Here is a 19,138-nt window from a genome sequence, read left to right as displayed (position 1 = left end):
AGCAGAAATCCAATCGCTCTCACAAGCCACTATCTCCCGACTTGTATGCGGGCCAAGAAAGGAAAGAGCCTGACCAAGCAGCAGCCAGAGCCGATGGACGATGACACCCCTAGCGTCTCACACTGGGGGGAGGCGGGATCAACTTTGGCTGTCTGCCCGACCAGGGGGCACAGGTCTCCTGTGTACGACTCACCGCTGACTTCAATCCACTCTCAGCCCGGGAGAGGGACTCCGCCGCTTCCACTGCAGGGATTTTCAAGCAAGCCCGCACAACTTGAGCCCTGCCGCAAACGGGCCAGACCCGCCAGAGGATGGGAGGAACTGCCGCCTAGATATCCAGTAACCTCAACCAGGTGAGTGTTATCGGCGTCTCTCCTTTTGAAGTATCGCGGCTTGTAGCTATTTCTCCCCAGACGTCTGCACTTATATAGGCGAGCCTCGCAGCTTTCTTTTGGAAAGGCAGGTGCGGTAAGAAAGAGGACTGATATTATTAATGCAAAAGTCCTGTATGTAGTTAGAGGGCTTTGTTTGAAAGAGTCTTTATTCCAGGACTTAGAAGCCCCTGTAGAAATGGTGTGCACCAGCCACCGTGCACATCTAGGCTGCTGTTATTAACTTCCCATGCTGGATCGAAATCCTTACTCCCAAGCCTGTACGTGGCCAAGGGAGACAAAGCATATGTTGGCGTGGTATTAGGCCTCACACAGAGGCACGGAGCATCCACAGCACCTGCAGCTACCTGTCTGCCCCGCCTCCAACAGGAGGTCCATCAGTCTCTCTCTGAAAAAATTACTACTTTAATACAACAAAGTTAAGAATCATGGATCCATGCTCAAAATACAAGATTAAAACCATACAGTAATATAAAATGTAAAGATACAAAAACACAGAACTTCGAGTATTAAAAACGATATCATATGCTAAAAACAAATGTCAAAATACAATACACAATGCGCTCTCTAGACAGTGATGTCTATAATGGAGGTAACAGTCAGATGGATAGCAGTCAATTAGATAAATGTCCCTATTGTAAAGTGAATAAATGAATAAAAAGCATCCAGTTCATCCGTGAGACAATAAAAATGAATCCTTGATGTGTGAATTTTTCTTAATAAAAATAGTGAAAAAATAGTGAAATAGGCAGGTAAACTTGGTGTTCAATAGTCCAGTAAAAAGTGGTTTATCCTTATGTGAAAACTGTGGAAACAAGTGGAAAAAATAATGTGTACAAAAATGAGTTGACAAAAATGTATATATATACTAGTGAAAAAATGTACTAGTCTGGAAAAAACTGAACGTGTTGAAAAAAACAGTGGAAAAGTGAAAAAATAAAGTTTTGAATTTAGAAGATCCTGATGTTAGGATAACTTGCAACTTAATTAGACATGAAAAAAGGTGCTGTGGTTATAGAATGGCTGCTCAATCCGAGTATGAGCTAGGAATCAGCTGCTGATGAAAGGAACGTCCTCAACTTCTGCCTTCGCTCTCACTGTCTGCGTCTCCCAGCACTTCCTGCAGAGGTCAGAGACGCAGACAGTGAGAGCGAAGGCAGAAGTTGAGGACGTTCCTTTCATCAGCAGCTGATTCCTAGCTCATACTCGGATTGAGCAGCCATTCTATAACCACAGCACCTTTTTTCATGTCTAATTAAGTTGCAAGTTATCCTAAACTCAGGATCTTCTAAATTCAAAACTTTATTTTTTCACTTTTCCACTCGTTCAGTTTTTTCCAGACTAGTACATTTTTTCACGAGTATATATATACATTTTTGTACACATTCTTTTTTCCACTTTTTTGTACACATTATTTTTTCCACTTTTTTCTACAGTTTTCACATAAGGATAAATCACTTTTTACCTGACTATTGAACACCAAGTTTACCTGCCTATTTCACTATTTTTTTTTTTCCAGCCAATTAAATAACTTTATTCTTTTGGACCCAAATTTGTTTCAGAACAGATAAAGTACAACGGTGTTCTTTTAACCAACATTATGGAGTGAATTCAAGAATTAACAATGCCCTTAAAAAGTTTAAACAATAAATTACATGGAAAAACTTTTGAACAGCCATTGATAGAAACTTGCATCCTAGGTTTAAGTAGATGGACCCATACAAATGCATCTAACTTTAGTCAACTTCTTCAATGGTGGGGCCAGATGATGCACCATCTGATGGAGCACCACCAGCACCTGGGAAGCCACCTGGCATTCCTCCTAGCATGCCACCTGCACCCTGATACAGCTTGGTGATTATTGGGTTGCACACCTTCTCCAGCTCCTTCTTTTGATGCTCAAATTCATCCTTCTCAGCCGTCTGGTTCTTATCCAGCCAGCTGATGACCTCATTGCATTTATCCAGTATTTTTTGTCTTCATCACTAATTTTCCCTTGTAGTTTTTCATCTTCAATGGTTGCTTTCATGTTGAATGCGTAGGACTCCAATGAATTCTTGTATGAAACTTTGTCCCTCTGCTTCTCATCTTCTGCTTTGTACTTTTCAGCTTCTTGAACCATACGCTCAATGTCTTCCTTGCTGAGACGACCTCTGTCATTTGTGATTGTGATCTTGTTTAACTTTCCAGTGCTCTTATCTACAGCAGACACATTCAGGATACCATTGGCATCAATGTCAAATGTCACCTCAATTTGAGGAACACCACGTGGAGCTGGAGGAATGCCTGTCAACTCAAATTTTCCCAAAAGATTTTTATCCTTTGTCATGGCACGCTCTCCCTCATATACCTGAATCAAGACACCAGGCTGATTATCTGAGTAAGTTGTGAAGGTCTGTGTCTGTTTAGTGGGAATGGTTGTATTACGTTTGATTAATGTGGTCATCACACCACCAGCAGTCTCAATACCCAGCGATAGAGGGGTGACGTCAAGTAGAAGGAGATCTTGCACATTCTCTGACTTGTCACCAGACAAGATGGCAGCCTGGACAGCTGCACCATAAGCCACAGCCTCATCAGGGTTAATGCTCTTGTTTAGCTCTTTTCCATTGAAGAAATCCTGGAGAAGCTTCTGAATCTTAGGTATACGAGTGGACCCACCAACCAACACAATATCATGAATCTGAGACTTGTCAAGTTTAGCATCACAAAGTGATTTTTCAACAGGATCTAAAGTGCCTCTGAAGAGATCAGCATTGAGTTCTTCAAATCGAGCTTTGGTGATTGAGGTATAAAAATCAATTCCTTCATACAAAGAATCTATTTCAATGCTGGCCTGGGTGTTGAAGGACAGGGTGCGCTTTGCACGCTCACAGGCAGTGCGGAGACGGCGAACAGCTCTCTTATTGTCAATGATATCTTTCTTGTGCTTTCTCTTGAATTCGGCAACAAAGTGATTTACCATGCGGTTATCAAAGTCTTCGCCACCCAAGTGGGTGTCACCAGCTGTAGATTTTACTTCAAAGATACCATCCTCAATAGTAAGTATGGAAACATCAAAAGTGCCACCACCAAGATCAAAGATGAGCACATTTCTTTCTGCTCCAACTTTCTTGTCCAAGCCATAAGCAATAGCTGCAGCAGTTGGCTCATTAATGATTCTCAATACATTGAGGCCAGAAATTGTGCCAGCATCCTTTGTAGCTTGACGCTGGGAGTCATTGAAGTAGGCTGGTACAGTAATAACTGCATTCGACACTGTCTTGCCAAAATAAGCTTCAGCAATCTCCTTAATTTTTGTCAATTCCATTGAAGAGATTTCCTCTGGGTAGAAAGATTTGCTCTCTCCTTTGTAGTCTACTTCGACCTTGGGCCTTCCACCATCACTAATAACTTTGAATGGCCAGTGCATCATATCAGACTGTACAACAGTATCTTCAAATCTGCGACCAATGAGACGTTTGGCATCAAAAACTGTGTTTGTTGGGTTCATGGCAACTTTATTCTTGGCTGCATCTCCAATCAGCCTTTCGGTATCTGTGAAGGCCACATAGCTTGGTCATTGGCAATGATTTCAACCTTTCCATGCTGAAAGACACCCACACAGGAGTATGTGGTTCCAAGATCAATTCCAACTGCTGGTCCCTTAGACATGGTTTCTGTTCTGCGTGTAGGGCGTTAGAATGAGGATTACTTGAACTGTTCGCCGCCTCCGAGTTGCTGATGGTGACTGAGCTTTTTCACTATTTTTATTAAGAAAAATTCACACATCAAGGATTAATTTTTATTGTCTCACGGATGAACTGGATGCTTTTTATTCATTTATTCACTTTACAATAGGGACATTTATCTAATTGACTGCTATCCATCTGACTGTTACCTCCATTATAGACATCACTGTCTAGAGAGCGCATTGTGTATTGTATTTTGACATTTGTTTTTAGCATATGATATCGTTTTTAATACTCGAAGTTCTGTGTTTTTGTATCTTTACATTTTATATTACTGTATGGTTTTAATCTTGTATTTTAAGCATGGATCCATGATTCTTAACTTTGTTGTATTAAAGTAGTAATTTTTATATTAAAAAGAATTTTTTTTCTTGTGGATTAAGTAATATTTCTCCATACCTCAACCTGTGCATTTCTTATCCCTTGCCTCCTCTGGTAGGCGCCTGGGGGCCTATTTATATTTCCCATCATTTTTAAAGGCCCATGTGGAAGCCACAGCCCTAGTAGAATGAGCCGTAATTCTTTCAGGAGGCTGCTGTCCAGCAGTCTCATATGACAGGCGGATGATACTTCTCAGCCAAAAAGAAAGAGAGGTAGCCGTAGCTTTCTGACCCCTACGCTTTCCAGAATAAACAATGAATAATGAAGATGATTGATGGAAATCCTTAGTAGCCTGCAAGTAAAACTTCAAGGCACGGACCACGTCCAGGTTATGAAACAGACACTCCTTCTTAGAAGAAGGATTAGGACACAAGGAAGGAACAACAATTTCCTGATTAATATTGTTATTTGAAAGAACCTTAGGAAGGAATCCAGGTTTGGTACGTAAAACCTTATCAGAATGAAATATGAGATAAGGCGAATCACACTGTAATGCTGAAAGCTCAGAAACTCTTCGAGCAGAAGAAATAGCAACCAAAAACAGAACTTTCCAAGATAACAATTTAATATATATGGAATGCATAGGTTCAAACGGAACCCCTTGAAGAACACGAATAACTAAATTCAAACTCCAGAGAGGAGTAATAGGTCTAAATACAGGCTTAATTCTAGATAAAGCCTGACAAAAAGACTGAACATCTGGCACATCTGCCAAACGTTTGTGAAACAAAATTGACAAAGCAGAACTTTGTCCCTTTAAGGAACTTACTGATAACCCTTTCTCCAATCCTTCTTGGAGAAAAGACAGAATCCGAGGAATCCTAACTTTACTCCATGAGTAACCCTTGGATTCACACCAATAAAGATATTTACGCCATATCTTATGATAGATCTTTCTAGTGACAGGCTTTCTAGCCTGTATCAAAGTATTGATAACTGAATCAGAGAATCCTTGCTTCGATAAAATCAAGCTTTCAATCTCCACGCAGTCAGCTGCAGAGAAATTAGATTTGGATGTTGGAAAGGACCTTGGATGTTGGAAAGGACCTTGAATGATCCGCATATCAAGTCCTGCGTGGCCACGCAGGTGCTATCAGCATTACTGAAGCCCTCTCCTGTTTGATTCGAGCAATCACGCGTGGAAGGAGAGGAAAAGGTGGAAACACATAAGCTAGGCTGAACTTCCAAGGCACTGCCAGGGCATCTATCAGTTCGGCCTGTGGATCCCTTGACCCATATCTCAGGAGCTAGGTATTCTGTCGAAGCGTCAAGCGTTCAATCTCCACGCAGTCAGTTGCAGAGAAATTAGATTTAGATGTTGGAAAGGACCTTGAATGAGAAGGTCCTGTCTCACTGGGAGTTTCCACGGAGGCAGAGAGGACATGTCCACTAGATCTGCATACCAAGTCCTGCGTGGCCACGCAGGCGCGATTAGAATTACTGAAGCTCTCTCCGGTTTGATTTGAGCAATCACGCGTGGAAGGAGAGGAAATGGTGGAAACACATAAGCTAGGCTGAACGACCAAGGCACTGCCAAGGCATCTATCAGTTCGGCCTGAGGATCCCTCGTCCTGGATCCGTATCTTGGAAGCTTGGCATTCTGTCGAGATGCCATCAGATCCAATTCCGGTCTGCCCCATTGGAGAATCAGTGAGGCAAACACCTCCGGTGGAGTTCCCACTCCCCCGGATGAAAAGTCTGTCGACTTAGAAAATCCGCTTCCCAGTTCTCTACTCCTGGGATGTAGATTGCTGACAGATGACAAGATTGGGCCTCCGCCCATCGGATTATCTTGGATACTTCTATCATCGTTAAGGAACTCCTTGTTCCCCCCTGATGATTGATATATGCCACAGTCGTGATGTTGTCCGACTGGAATCTGATGAATTTGGCTGAAGCTAACTGAGGCCACGCCTGAAGCGCATTGAATATTGCTCTCAGTTCCAGAATATTGATTGGAAGTAGAGACTCCACCTGAGTCCAAACACCCTGAGCCTTCAGGGAATTCCAGACTGCACCCCAGCCCAGTAGGCTGGCGTCCGTTGTCACTATCACCCACGAGGGTCTGCGGAAACAAGTCCCCTTCGAACAGATGATCCGGCAACAACCACCAAAGAAGAGAGTCTCTGGTTTCTTGATCTAGATTTATCTGAGGAGATAAATCTGCATAATCCCCATTCCACTGTCCAAGCATGCACAGCTGCAGTGGTCTGAGATGAAAGCGAGCAAACTGAATAATGTCCATTGCTGCTACCATTAATCCAATTACCTTCATACACTGAGCCACTGATGGCCGAGGAATGGACTGAAGTGCTCGGCAAGTATTTAGAATCTTTGATTTTCTGATCTCCGTCAGAAATATTTTCATAGCTACCGAGTCCATCAGAGTTCCCAAGAAAGGAACCCTTGTCTGTGGAACTAGTGAACTCTTCTCTATGTTCACCTTCCAACCGTGAGTTCTCAGGAAAGACAACACTGTGTCCGTGTGAGATTTTGTCAGTTGATACGTTGACGCCTGGTTTAGAATATCGTCCAGATAAGGCGCCACTGCTATGCCTCGCGGTCTGAGAACCGCCAGAAGAGACCTTAGAACCTTTGTAAAGATTCTGGGTGCTTTGGCCAACCCGAAGGGAAGAGCCACGAACTGATAATGTTTGTCCAGGAAGGCAAACCTTAGAAACTGATGATGATCTCTGTGGATAGGAATGTGAAGATATGCATCCTTTAAGTCCACGGTAGTCATATATTGACCCTCTTGGATCATTGGTAAGATTGTTCGTATAGTCTCCATTTTGAATGATGGGACTCTGAGAAACTTGTTTAGACATTTGAGGTCTAAAATTGTTCTGAAAGTTCCCTCTTTTTTGGGAACCACAAATAGGTTTGAGTAAAATCCCTGTCCCGATCTTGGAACGGGACAAATTACTCCCATGGTAAAAAGTTCTTTTACACAGTGTAAGAACGCCTCTCTTTTAATCTGGTCTGCAGATAATCTTGAAAGATGAAATCTCCCTCTTGGGAGAAAATCCTTGAATTCCAATTGATAACCGTGGGTCACTATTTCCAGCGCCCAGGGATCATGTACATCTCTTGCCCTGGGCAAAGAAAGAGATTCTGCCCCCTACCAGATCCGGTCCCGGATTGGGGGCCGCCCCTTCATGCTGTCTTAGTAGCAGCAGCGGGCTTCTTGGATTGTTTACCTTTATTCCAGTTCTGGTTGTGTCTCCAGACTGACTTAGATTGGTTAAAATTCCCTTCCTGCTTTGTGGAAGAAGAGGAAGCAGAGGGTCCTCCTTTAAAATTTCGAAAGGTACGAAAATTATTTTGTTTACCCCTCATCTTAACAGACGTATCCTGAGGTAGGGCATGGCCTTTACCTCCTGTAATGTCAGAAATTATTTCCTTCAATTCAGGCCCAAAAAGGGTCTTACCTTTAAAGGGAATAGCTAAAAGCTTAGTCTTTGATGACACGTCAGCAGACCAAGATTTAAGCCACAATGCTCTACGTGCTAGAATGGCAAATCCTGCATTTTTTGCCGCTAATTTAGCAATGTGAAAAGCAGCATCAGTAATAAAAGAATTGGCTAACATAGAAACATAGAAACATAGATATTGACGGCAGATAAGAGCCATAGGCCCAGCAAGTCTGCCCGACCTTACCTAACAGTATAAACTTATCTAGTTCGTAGGATAGCCCTATGCTTGTCCCATGCATTTTTAAAGTCCCCCACAGTGTTTGTTGCTACTACCTCTTGAGGAAGTTTATTCCATAAATCAATCACTCTTTCTGTAAAGAAGTGCTTCCTCAAATTACTTCTGAATCTACTACCCTTTAGCTTGAGCTCATGACCCCTTGTTCTTGAATTTTCCATTTTATGTAAAATACCCACAGCCTCAGTTTTACTAAACCCTTTAATGTACTTGAAAGTTGCTATCATATCACCTCTTTCCCTTCTCTCCTCTAAGCTATACATATTTAGGTCATTGAGCCTATCCTGGTAAGTTTTATTTTTTAGACCATGTACCATTTTGGTAGCCCTCCTTTGCACATATTCAAGTTTGTTAATATCCTTCTGAAGATATGGTCTCCAGAACTGCACACAATACTCAAGATGAGGCCTAACTAATGATCTATAAAGTGGCATAAGAACCTTACTATTTCTGCTGCAAATACCTCTACCAATACATCCAAGCATTCTGCTAGCCTTACTCGCTGCATTACTACATTGTTTACTAAGTTTTAAATCATCTGAAATAATAATTCCCAAGTCCTGTTCCTCGTCTGTAACAGTCAGTAAAGTGTCATTGAGTCTGTAATTAACATTTGGATTTTTCTTCCCTAAATGCATTATTTTACACTTTGCTGTGTTAAACTTTAGACCCCAGTCATTTGTCCAATCCTTGAGAGCTTGAGAGCCTTAATTCTATCTAAAATGTCATCTAACGGGGTCTCAACCTTAAGAGACTCTTCTAGAGCCTCAAACCAAAAAGCTGCTGCAGTAGTTACTGGAACAATGCAAGCCATAGGTTGTAAAAGAAAACCCTGATTAATAAATAATTTCCTTAGAAGACCCTCTAATTTTTTATCCATAGGGTCTTTGAAAGCACAAAAGTCCTCAATGGGTATAGTTGTCCGCTTAGCAAGGGTAGCTATTGCTCCCTCTACCTTTTGCCACGAGTCCCGAATGGTGTCTGATATGGGAAACATTTTCTTAAAATTAGGAGGGGGAGAAAACAGTATACCTGGTCTATCCCATTTCCGAAATTATTTTTTGGAACCGGAAAAACATCAGTGTAAGTAGGTACCTCTAGATATTTATCCATCTTACACAATTTCTCTGGTGGTATTACAATTGGGTCACAATCATCCAGAGTCGCTAAAACCTCCCGAAGTAACAGGCAGAGGTGTTCAAGCTTAAATTTAAAGGACATAGCGTCCGAATCTGTCTGAGGTAACACATTCCCTGCATCTGAAATTTCTCCCTCAGACAGCAATTCCCTGACCCCCAACTCAGAACACTGTGAGGGTACATGGGAAATAGCTAATAAAGCATCAGAGGATTCAGTATTTACATTAATACCTGACCTACTGCGTTTACCCTGCAACACTGGTAATTTAGATAATACCTCTCTAAGGGTAGTTGACATAACTGCAGCCATCTCCTGCAGAGTAAAGGAATTAGACGCACTAGAAGTACTCAGCGTCGTTTGTGTGGGCGTTAAAGGTTGTGACACTTGGGGACAATTGGATGGCATATCCTGATTCTCTTCAGACTGAGAATCATCCTTAGGCACACTTTCTTGACCTAAAATATGGTCTTTACAATGTAAGGCCCTTTCAGTACAAGAGGTACACAATGTAAGAGGGGGTTCCACAATAGCTTCTAAACACATAGAACAATGAGATTCCTCAATGTCAGACATGCTGAACAGACTAGCAATAACCACAGAAGTTGTTAAAAACACTTTATTTTTTGCTTTAAATAAATTTTGAAAAACGTGTACTGCGCCTTTAAGGACTAAAAAGCGCACAATTTTTCCAAAACTGCTATAAAAACGTTATTTTTCTTTGAAAATGAGCTGAACCTTATTAATGGTTCAAAAAATTACTGCACCCCAGGAGTAAGGGGAGAAATAAACCTCTAAAGGTAACTTAAATCACAAAAACGTCAATAGTCACAAAAATACCCTCTGCACCTCGCCACAGCTCTGCTGTGGCACCTACCTGCCCCCAGGGTACTTCAAAATGATTTGCCAACAATCCAGACCAGAGAATCACTGTCTAGGAGCAACCGGAGTCACTGCTTGCTGCTTCTCAGCCAGAAGGAAGTGCCCATCTGAGCGTGTGAAACTAAGCCCCGCCCATCATGGTCGATGTTCGAGTAGGCCTCAAACAACCGCATGGAGAAGCGGTTTTAAATGCAAACTAAAGTGGAACATAAAAAGCAACCCCCTCATACTCCAGTATGATCACACCGGTTAAAAAAGTGCCAGATATCAAACCGCTTAACAGTTTCTGCCTCTCCCGGTGTCAAACAAATGCCCATTATAATGATTGAGAATATGTGAACAGCAAAATAAAAAATAGGTGTCCAGTAACAACCCTCTGTATAACAGGTCTACTGCTTACCCCATTCCCATACAGGAAAATAATGCCAGCCAGTTCTGATACACCAAGTCTTCTCAGAAAAAAAGGCTGCACATACCTTAATGCTGCTTGTAGCATGAAACCGGTCTCCACATTGAAGATGTCTCATGGTTACCTTCAGAAGTCTTGTGGGAACCAGCGTGGATCTTAGTTACATCTGCTAAGATCATCAAACCTCAGGGCAGAAATCTTCTTCCATATCCCCCTGAGGAAAATAGTACTCACCGGTACCATTTAAAATAAAAAAACTCTTGCTTGAAGAAAGTAAAAAACATAATTTATGTAAGAATTTACCTGATAAATTCATTTCTTTCATATTGGCAAGAGTCCATGAGCTAGTGATGTATGGGATATACATTCCTACCAGGAGGGGCAAAGTTTCCCAAACCTCAAAATGCCTATAAATACACCCCCACCACACCCACAATTCAGTTTAACAAATAGCCAAGAAGTGGGGTGATAAGAAAGGAGCAAAAGCATCAACAAGGAATTGGAATAATTGTGCTTTATACAAAAAAAATCATAACCACCATAAAAAGGTTGGGCCTCATGGACTCTTGCCAATATGAAAGAAATGAATTTATCAGGTAAGTTCTTACATAAATTATGTTTTCTTTCATGTAATTAGCAAGAGTCCATGAGCTAGTGACGTATGGGATAGCAGATACCCAAGATGTGGAACTTCCACGCAAGAGTCACTAGAGAGGGAGGGATAAAATAAAGACAGCCAAATATAAGCAGAAGAATCAAACTGAAACAGCTGCCTGAAGTATTTTTCTACCAAAATCTGCTTCTGAAGAAGAGAAAAACATCAAAATGGTAGAGTTTAGGAAAAAGAAAGCAAAGAAGACTAAATTGCTGCTTTGCAAATCTGATCAACAAAAGCTTCATTCTTAAAAAACCTAGGAAGTGGAATCTAACCTAGTAGAACGAGCCGTAATTCTCTGAGGCGGGGAATTACTCGACTCCAAATAAGCATGATGAATCAAAAGCTTAACCAAGATGCCAAAGAAATGGCAGAAGCCTTCTGACCTTTCCTAGAACTGGAAAAGATAACAAATAGACTAGAAGTCTTCCTGAAAGTAGCTTCAACATAATAATTCGAAGCTCTTACCACATCCAAAGAATGTAAGGATCTCTCCAGAATTCTTAGGATTAGGACACAAAGAAGGGACAACAATTTCTCTACTAATGTTGTTAAAGTTCACAACTTTAGATAAAAATTGAAACGAAGTCCGCAAAAAACTGCCTTATCCTGATGAAAAATCAGAAAAAGGAGACTCACAAAAAAGAGCAAATAAAACAAACTCTTCTAGCAGAGAGAGATGGCCAAAAAGAACAATACTTTCCAAGAAAGTAATTTAATGTCCAGAAAAAGCATAGGCTCAAATGGAGGAGCCTATAAAGCCTTCAAAACCAAATTAAGACTCTAAGGAGGAGAGATTGACTTCATGACAGGCCTGATATGATCCAAAACCTGTACAAAACAAAAAATATCAGGAAGTTTAGCAATTTTCTGTGGAGCAGAACAGAAAGAGCAGAGATTTGTCCTTCCAAGACCTTGCAGACAAACCCTTATCTAAACCCTCCTGAAGAAACTGAAAAATTCTAGGAATTCTAAAAGAATGCCAAGAGAATTTATGAGAAGAACACCATGAAATGTAAGTCTTCCAAACTCGATAATAAATCTTTCGAGACACAGATTCACGAGCTTGTAACATAGTTTAAACCACTGAGTCAGAAAAACTTCTATGACTAAGCATTCAATCTCCATACCATCAAATTTAATGATTTGAGATCGTGATGGAAAAACAAACCTTGAGATATAAGGTCTGGCCTTAATGGAAACGGCCAAGGTTGGCAACTGAACATCTGAACAAGATCCAGATACCAAAACCTGAGCGGCCATGCTGGAGCCACCAGCAGCACAAACAATTGCTCCATGATGATTTTGAAAATCACTCATGGAAGAAGAACTAGAGGCAGAAAAATATAAGCAAGTTGATAACTCCAAAGAAGTGTCAATGCATCCACTGCTTCCACCTGAGGATCCCTGGACCTAGATAGGTACCTGGGAAGTTTCTTGTTTAGATGAGATGCCATCAGACCTATTTCTGGAAGCCTGCACATCTGAACAACTTGAAAAAAAGACATCTGGGTGAAGAGACCATCCTCCCAGATGTAAAGCTTGATGACAAAAATAATCCGCTTCCCAATTGACTAAACCTGGGATATGGACCGCAGAAATTAGAGAGGAGCTGAATTTTGCCCAAGCAAGTATCCAAAATACTTCTTTCATAGCCTGAGGACTAAGAGTCCCACCCTAATGATTGACATACGCCACAGTTGTGACATTGTCTGACTGAAAACCAATAAACGTCTCTCTCTTCAAATAGAAGCCAAAACTGAAGAACTCTGAGAATCGCACGGAGTTCCAAAATATTGATAGATAATCTCGCCTCTAGAGATTTCCAAACCCCTTGTGCTGTCAGAGATCCTCAGACAGCTTCCCAACCTAACAGACTCGCATCTGTTGTGATCATGGTCCATGTTGGATGAACCAAAGAGCCCCGAAGAAATATATGATGGTTACCTAATCACTAAGTCAGAGATAGTTGAATATTGGGATTCAAGGATATTAAATGTGATATCCTAGAATAATCCCTGCACCATTAAGTCAGTATTAAAAACTGGAAAGGTTTCATATGAAAATGAGCAGAGAGAATCGAATCCAATGCTGCAGTCACGAGACCAAAAACTTCCATGCATATAGCTACTGAAGGAAATAATAGAGACTAAAGGTTCCGACAAGCTGAACCCAATAAAAATTGTCTCTTGTCTGTTAGAATCAAAGACATTGACACAATCTTATCTGGAAACTCAAAAAAAGGTGACCCTTGTCTTGAGGAATCAAGGAACCTTTGGTAAAAAGATCCTCCAACCATGTCCTTGAAGAAACAACAGAAGTTGAAACGTATGAGAATCTGCAGAATGAAAAGACTGAGCAAATACCACAATATTGTCCAAATAAGGAAAACACCAAGACCTTTTGAAAAGATTCCTAGAGCTGTCGCTAGGCCAGAAAGGAAAAGCAACAAATTGGTAATGCTTGTCTAAAAAAGAGAATCTCAGAAAATGAAAATAATCTGAATGAAAACAGAATATGAAGATAAGCATCCTGAAAGTCTATTGCAGGCAAATAATGCCGTTGCTGACCAAAAAGCAGAATAGACCATATAAACACCATTCTGAAAGATGGTACTCTTACATGACAATTCATAAAAGATTTTCTATCTTTGGGACAATGAATAGTTCTGAACAAAACCCCAGACCCCGTTCCTGAAATGGAACTGGTATGAATACCCCAGATAACTCCAGGTCTGAAACACACTTCAGGAAAGTCTGAGCCTTTACTGGAATAGCTGGAATATGCTAGAGAGAAAAAGACTTCTCACAGGCGTTCTTACTCTGAATCCTATTCTGTACCCAAATTTATGAAGTTTGGACCGAATTGAACCAAATAACTTTAGAAAAAGTCTTAACCTGCCCCTTACCAGCTAGGCTGGAATAAGGGCCGCACCTTCATGCGAATTTGGGGGCTGACTTTGATCTTTAAAATGGCTTGAATTCATTCCATTTGAAGAAAGCTTCCAATTAGAAACATGTCACTTGGGGAAGAAAACAATTTATGTAAGAACTTACCTGATAAATTAATTTCTTTCATATTAGCAATGAGCTAGTGACGTATGGGATATACATTCCTACCAGGAATGGCAAAGTTTCCCAAACCTCAAAATGCCTATAAATACACTCCTCACCACACCCACAATTCAGTTTAACGAATAGCCAAGAAGTGGGGTGATAAGAAAGGAGCGAAAGCATCAAAAATAAGGAATTGGAATAATTGTGCTTTATACAAAAAAATCATAACCACCACAAAAAGGGTGGGCCTCATGGACTCTTGCTAATATGAAAGAAATTAATTTATCAGGTAAGTTCTTACATAAATTATGTTTTCTTTCATGTAATTAGCAAGAGTCCATGAGCTAGTGACGTATGGGATAGCAGATACCCAAGATGTGGAACTTCCACGCAAGAGTCACTAGAGAGGGAGGGGTAAAATAAAGACAGCCAATTCCGCTTAAAAATTAATCCACAACCCAAATCAAAAGTTTCAATTTTTATAATGAAAAAAACTGAAATTATAAGCAGAAGAATCAAACTGAAACAGCTGCCTGAAGTACTATTCTACCAAAAACTGCTTCTGAAGAAGAGAAAACACCAAAATGGTACAATTTAATAAAAGTATGCAAAGAAGACCAAGTTCTTGCTTTGCAAATCTGATCAACAGAAGCTTCATTCTTAAAAGCCTAGGAAGTAGAAACTGACCTAGTAGAATGAGCCGTAATCCTCTGAGGCGGGATTAACCCGACTCCAAATAAGCATGATGAATCAAAAGCTTTAACCAAGCTGCCAAAGAAATGGCAGAAGCCTTCTGACCTTTCCTAAAACCAGAAAAGATAACAAATAGACTAGAAGTCTTTCTGAAATCTGAGTAGCTTCAACATAATATTTCAAAACTCTTACCACATACAAAGAATGTAAGAATCTTTCCAAAGAATTTTTAGGATTAGGACACAAGAAAGGGACAATAATTCCTCTACTAATGTTGTTAGAATTCACAACTAAGGTAAAAATCGAAATGAAGACAGCAAAACCACCTTATCCTGATGAAAAAACAGAAAAAGGAGACTCACAAGAAAGAGCAGATAATTCAAAAACTGTTCTAGCTGAAGAGATGTCTAAAAGGAACAATACTTTCCATGAAAGTAATTTTAATGTCCAAAGAAAGCATATGCTCAAACGGAAGAGCCTGTAAAGCCCTCAAAACCAAATTAAGACTCCAAGGAGGAGAAATTGGCTTAATGACAGGCTTGATACGAACCAAAGCCTGAACAAAACAATGAATAACAGAAAGATTAGCAAATTTTTCTGTGAAAACAGCACAGAAAAAGCAGAGATTTGTCCTTTCAAAGAACTTGCAGACAAAAACCCTTATCCAAACCATCCTGAAGAAACTATAAAATCTTAGGAATTCTAAAAGAATGCCAAGAGAATTTATGAGAAGAGCATCATGAGATGTAAATCTTCCAAACTTGATAATAAATCTTACTAGACACAGATTTACGAGCCTGCAACATAGTATTAATCACTGAGTCAGAGAAACTTCTATGACTAAGTACTAAGCGTTAAATTTCCATACCATCAAATTAATAATTTGAGTTCCTGATGGAAAAAACGAATGTTAAGATATAAGGTCTGGCCTTAATGGAAGTGACCAAGATTGGCAACTGGACATCCGAACAAGAACCATATACCAAAACCAGTGTGGCCATGCTGGAGCCACCAGCAACAAAAAAGATTGCTCCCTGATGATTTTGAAAATCACTCTAAAAAGAAGAACCAGAGGCGAAAAAATATAGGCAGATTGAAAACTCCAAGGAATTGTCAATGCATACACTGCTTCCGCCTGAGGATCCCTGGACCTGAATAGGCCCCTGGGAAGTTCCTTGTTTAGATGAGATGCCATCAGATCTATTTCTGGAAGCCCTCACATCTGAACAATTTGAAAAAAACACATCTGGGTAAAGAGACCATTCTCCCGGATGTAAAGCTTGATAAACAGAGATAACCATCTTCCCAATGATCTATACCTGGGAAATGGACCGCAGAAATTAGACAAGAGCTGGATTTGGCCCAAGCAAGTATCCGAGATACTTCTTTCACAGCCTAAGGACTGAGAGTCCTACCCTGATGATTGACATACGCCACAGTTGTGACATTGTCTGTCTGAAAAACAATAAAGTCTCTTACTTCAAAAAGAAGCCAAAACTGAAGAACTCTGAGAAATGCACTGAGTTCCAAAATATCGAATGGTAATCTCGCCTCCTGAGATTTCCAAACCCCTTGTGCTGACAGAGATCCCCAGACAGCCTCCCAACCTAAAAGACTCGCGTCTGTAGTGATCATGGTCCAAGTTGAATGAACCGAAGAGACCCGTAGAACTATATGATGGTGATCTAACCACCAAGTCAAAGATAGTTGAACATTGGGATTCAAAGATATAAAAAGTGATATCCTAGAATCCCTGCACCATTAATTCAGCATAAAAAACTGGAAAGGTTTCCTATGAAAATGAGCAAAGGAAATCGAATCCAATGCTCCAGCCATGACACCTAAAACTTCCATGCATATAGCAACTGAAGGAAATAATAGAGACTGAAGGTTCCGACAAACGGAACCCAATAAAATTGTCACTTGTCTGTTAGAGACAAAGACATTGACACAATCTATCTGGAAACCTAAAAAAGGTGACCCTTGTCTGAGGAATCAAAGTGCTTTTGATAAAAAGATCCTCTAACCATGTCTTGAAGAAACAACAAAAGTTGAATCGTGTGAGATTCCGCAGAACGAAAAGACTGAGCCAGTACCAAGAGACCGTTCAAATAAGGAAACACTGAGAACCTTGAAAAGATTCTTAGAGCTGTCGCTAGACCAGAAGGAAAAGCAACAAATTGGTAATGCTTGTCAAAAAAAGAATCTCAGAAAATGAAAATAATCTGAATGAAAACAGAAAATGAAGATATGCATCTATTGTAAGCAAATAATGCCCTCACTGACCAAAAGGCAGAATAGACCATATAACACCATTCTAAAAGATGGTACACTTATGACAATTCAAAAAGATTTTCTATCTTTGGGACAATGAATAGTTTTGAATAAAACCCCCAAACCATGTTCCTAAAATGGAACTGGTATAAATACCCCAGAAAACTCCAGGTCTGAGCAGCGCCTTGAGCCCCAACGGGTGACCAGCCGCGCTTCACAAGTACCCAATACATACAGGTCTGAAACACACTTCAGGAAAGTGTGAGCGTTACTGGAATAGCTGGAATATGTTAGAGAAAAAAAAGACTTCTCACAGGCGGTTTTACTCTGAATCCTATTCTGTACCCAAATCTAAGAAGTTTGGACCGAATTGAACCAAACAATCTTTAAAAAGTCTTAACCTGCCCCTTACCAGCTAAGCTGGAATAAGAACCGCACCTACATGCAAATTTGGGGAGCTGACTTTAATAACATAATTTATGTAAGAACTTACCTGATAAATTCATTTCTTTCATATTAGCAAGAGTCCATGAGCTAGTGACGTATGGGATATACATTCCTACCAGGAGGGGCAAAGTTTCCCAAACCTCAAAATGCCTATAAATACACCCCTCACCACACCCACAATTCAGTTTAACGAATAGCCAAGAAGTGGGGTGATAAAAAAGTGCGAAAGCATATAAAATAAGGAATTGGAATAATTGTGCTTTATACAAAAAAATCATAACCACCACAAAAAAGGGCGGGCCTCATGGACTCTTGCTAATATGAAAGAAATGAATTTATCAGGTAAGTTCTTACATAAATTATGTTTTCTTTCATGTAATTAGCAAGAGTCCATGAGCTAGTGACGTATGGGATAATGACTACCCAAGATGTGGATCTTTCCACACAAGAGTCACTAGAGAGGGAGGGATAAAATAAAGACAGCCAATTCCTGCTGAAAATAATCCACACCCAAAATAAAGTTTAATGAAAAACATAAGCAGAAGATTCAAACTGAAACCGCTGCCTGAAGTACTTTTCTACCAAAAACTGCTTCAGAAGAAGAAAATACAACAAAATGGTAGAATTTGGTAAAAGTATGCAAAGAGGACCAAGTTGCCGCTTTGCAAATCTGATCAACCGAAGCTTCATTCCTAAACGCCCAGGAAGTAGAAACTGACCTAGTAGAATGAGCTGTAATCCTATGAGGCGGAGTCTTACCCGACTCAACATAGGCAAGATGAATTAAAGATTTCAACCAAGATGCCAAAGAAATGGCAGAAGTTTTCTGGCCTTTCTAAAACCGGAAAAGATAACAAATAAACTAGAAGTCTTTCGGAAAGACTTAGTAGCTTCAACATAATATTTCAAAGCTCTAATAACATCCAAAGAATGCAACGATTTCTCCTTAGAATTCTTAGGATTAGGACATAATGAAGGAACCACAATGTCTCTACTAATGTTGTTGGAATTCACAACTTAGGTAAAAATTCAAAAGAAGTTCGCAACACCGCCTTATCCTGATGAAAAATCAGAAAAGGAGACTCACAAGAAAGAGCAGATAATTCAGAAACTCTTCTGGCAGAAGAGATGGCCAAAAGGAACAAAACTTTCCAAGAAAGTAATTTAATATCCAATGAATGCATAGGTTCAAATGGAGGAGCTTGAAGAGCCCCCAGAACCAAATTCAAGCTCCAAGGAGGAGAAATTGACTTAATGACAGGCTTTATACGAACCAAAGCTTGTACAAAACAATGAATATCAGGAAGAATAGCAATCTTTCTGTGAAAAAGAACAGAAAGAGCAGAGATTTGACCTTTCAAGGAACTTGC

At 40.2% G+C, this 19,138-nt stretch overlaps 1 protein-coding gene and 1 pseudogene across 1 annotated transcript in view; both read right to left on the bottom strand.

Moving 5' to 3' along the window:
• The window catches only part of LOC128661764 (heat shock factor protein 1), a 320,452-nt gene that overhangs the window by 167,540 nt on the left and 133,774 nt on the right, over window positions 1–19,138 (bottom strand). The gene's annotated exons all lie outside the window — the stretch shown is intronic.
• Window positions 1,897–4,061, bottom strand: LOC128661221 (heat shock cognate 71 kDa protein-like; annotated as a pseudogene).

Source organism: Bombina bombina, chromosome 5 (assembly GCF_027579735.1).
Source record: "Bombina bombina isolate aBomBom1 chromosome 5, aBomBom1.pri, whole genome shotgun sequence".
NCBI classification, from domain to species: Eukaryota; Metazoa; Chordata; class Amphibia; order Anura; family Bombinatoridae; genus Bombina; species Bombina bombina.
Note: the sequence above shows the minus strand (reverse complement) of the source record. Positions and strands in the feature narration are given on the sequence as shown.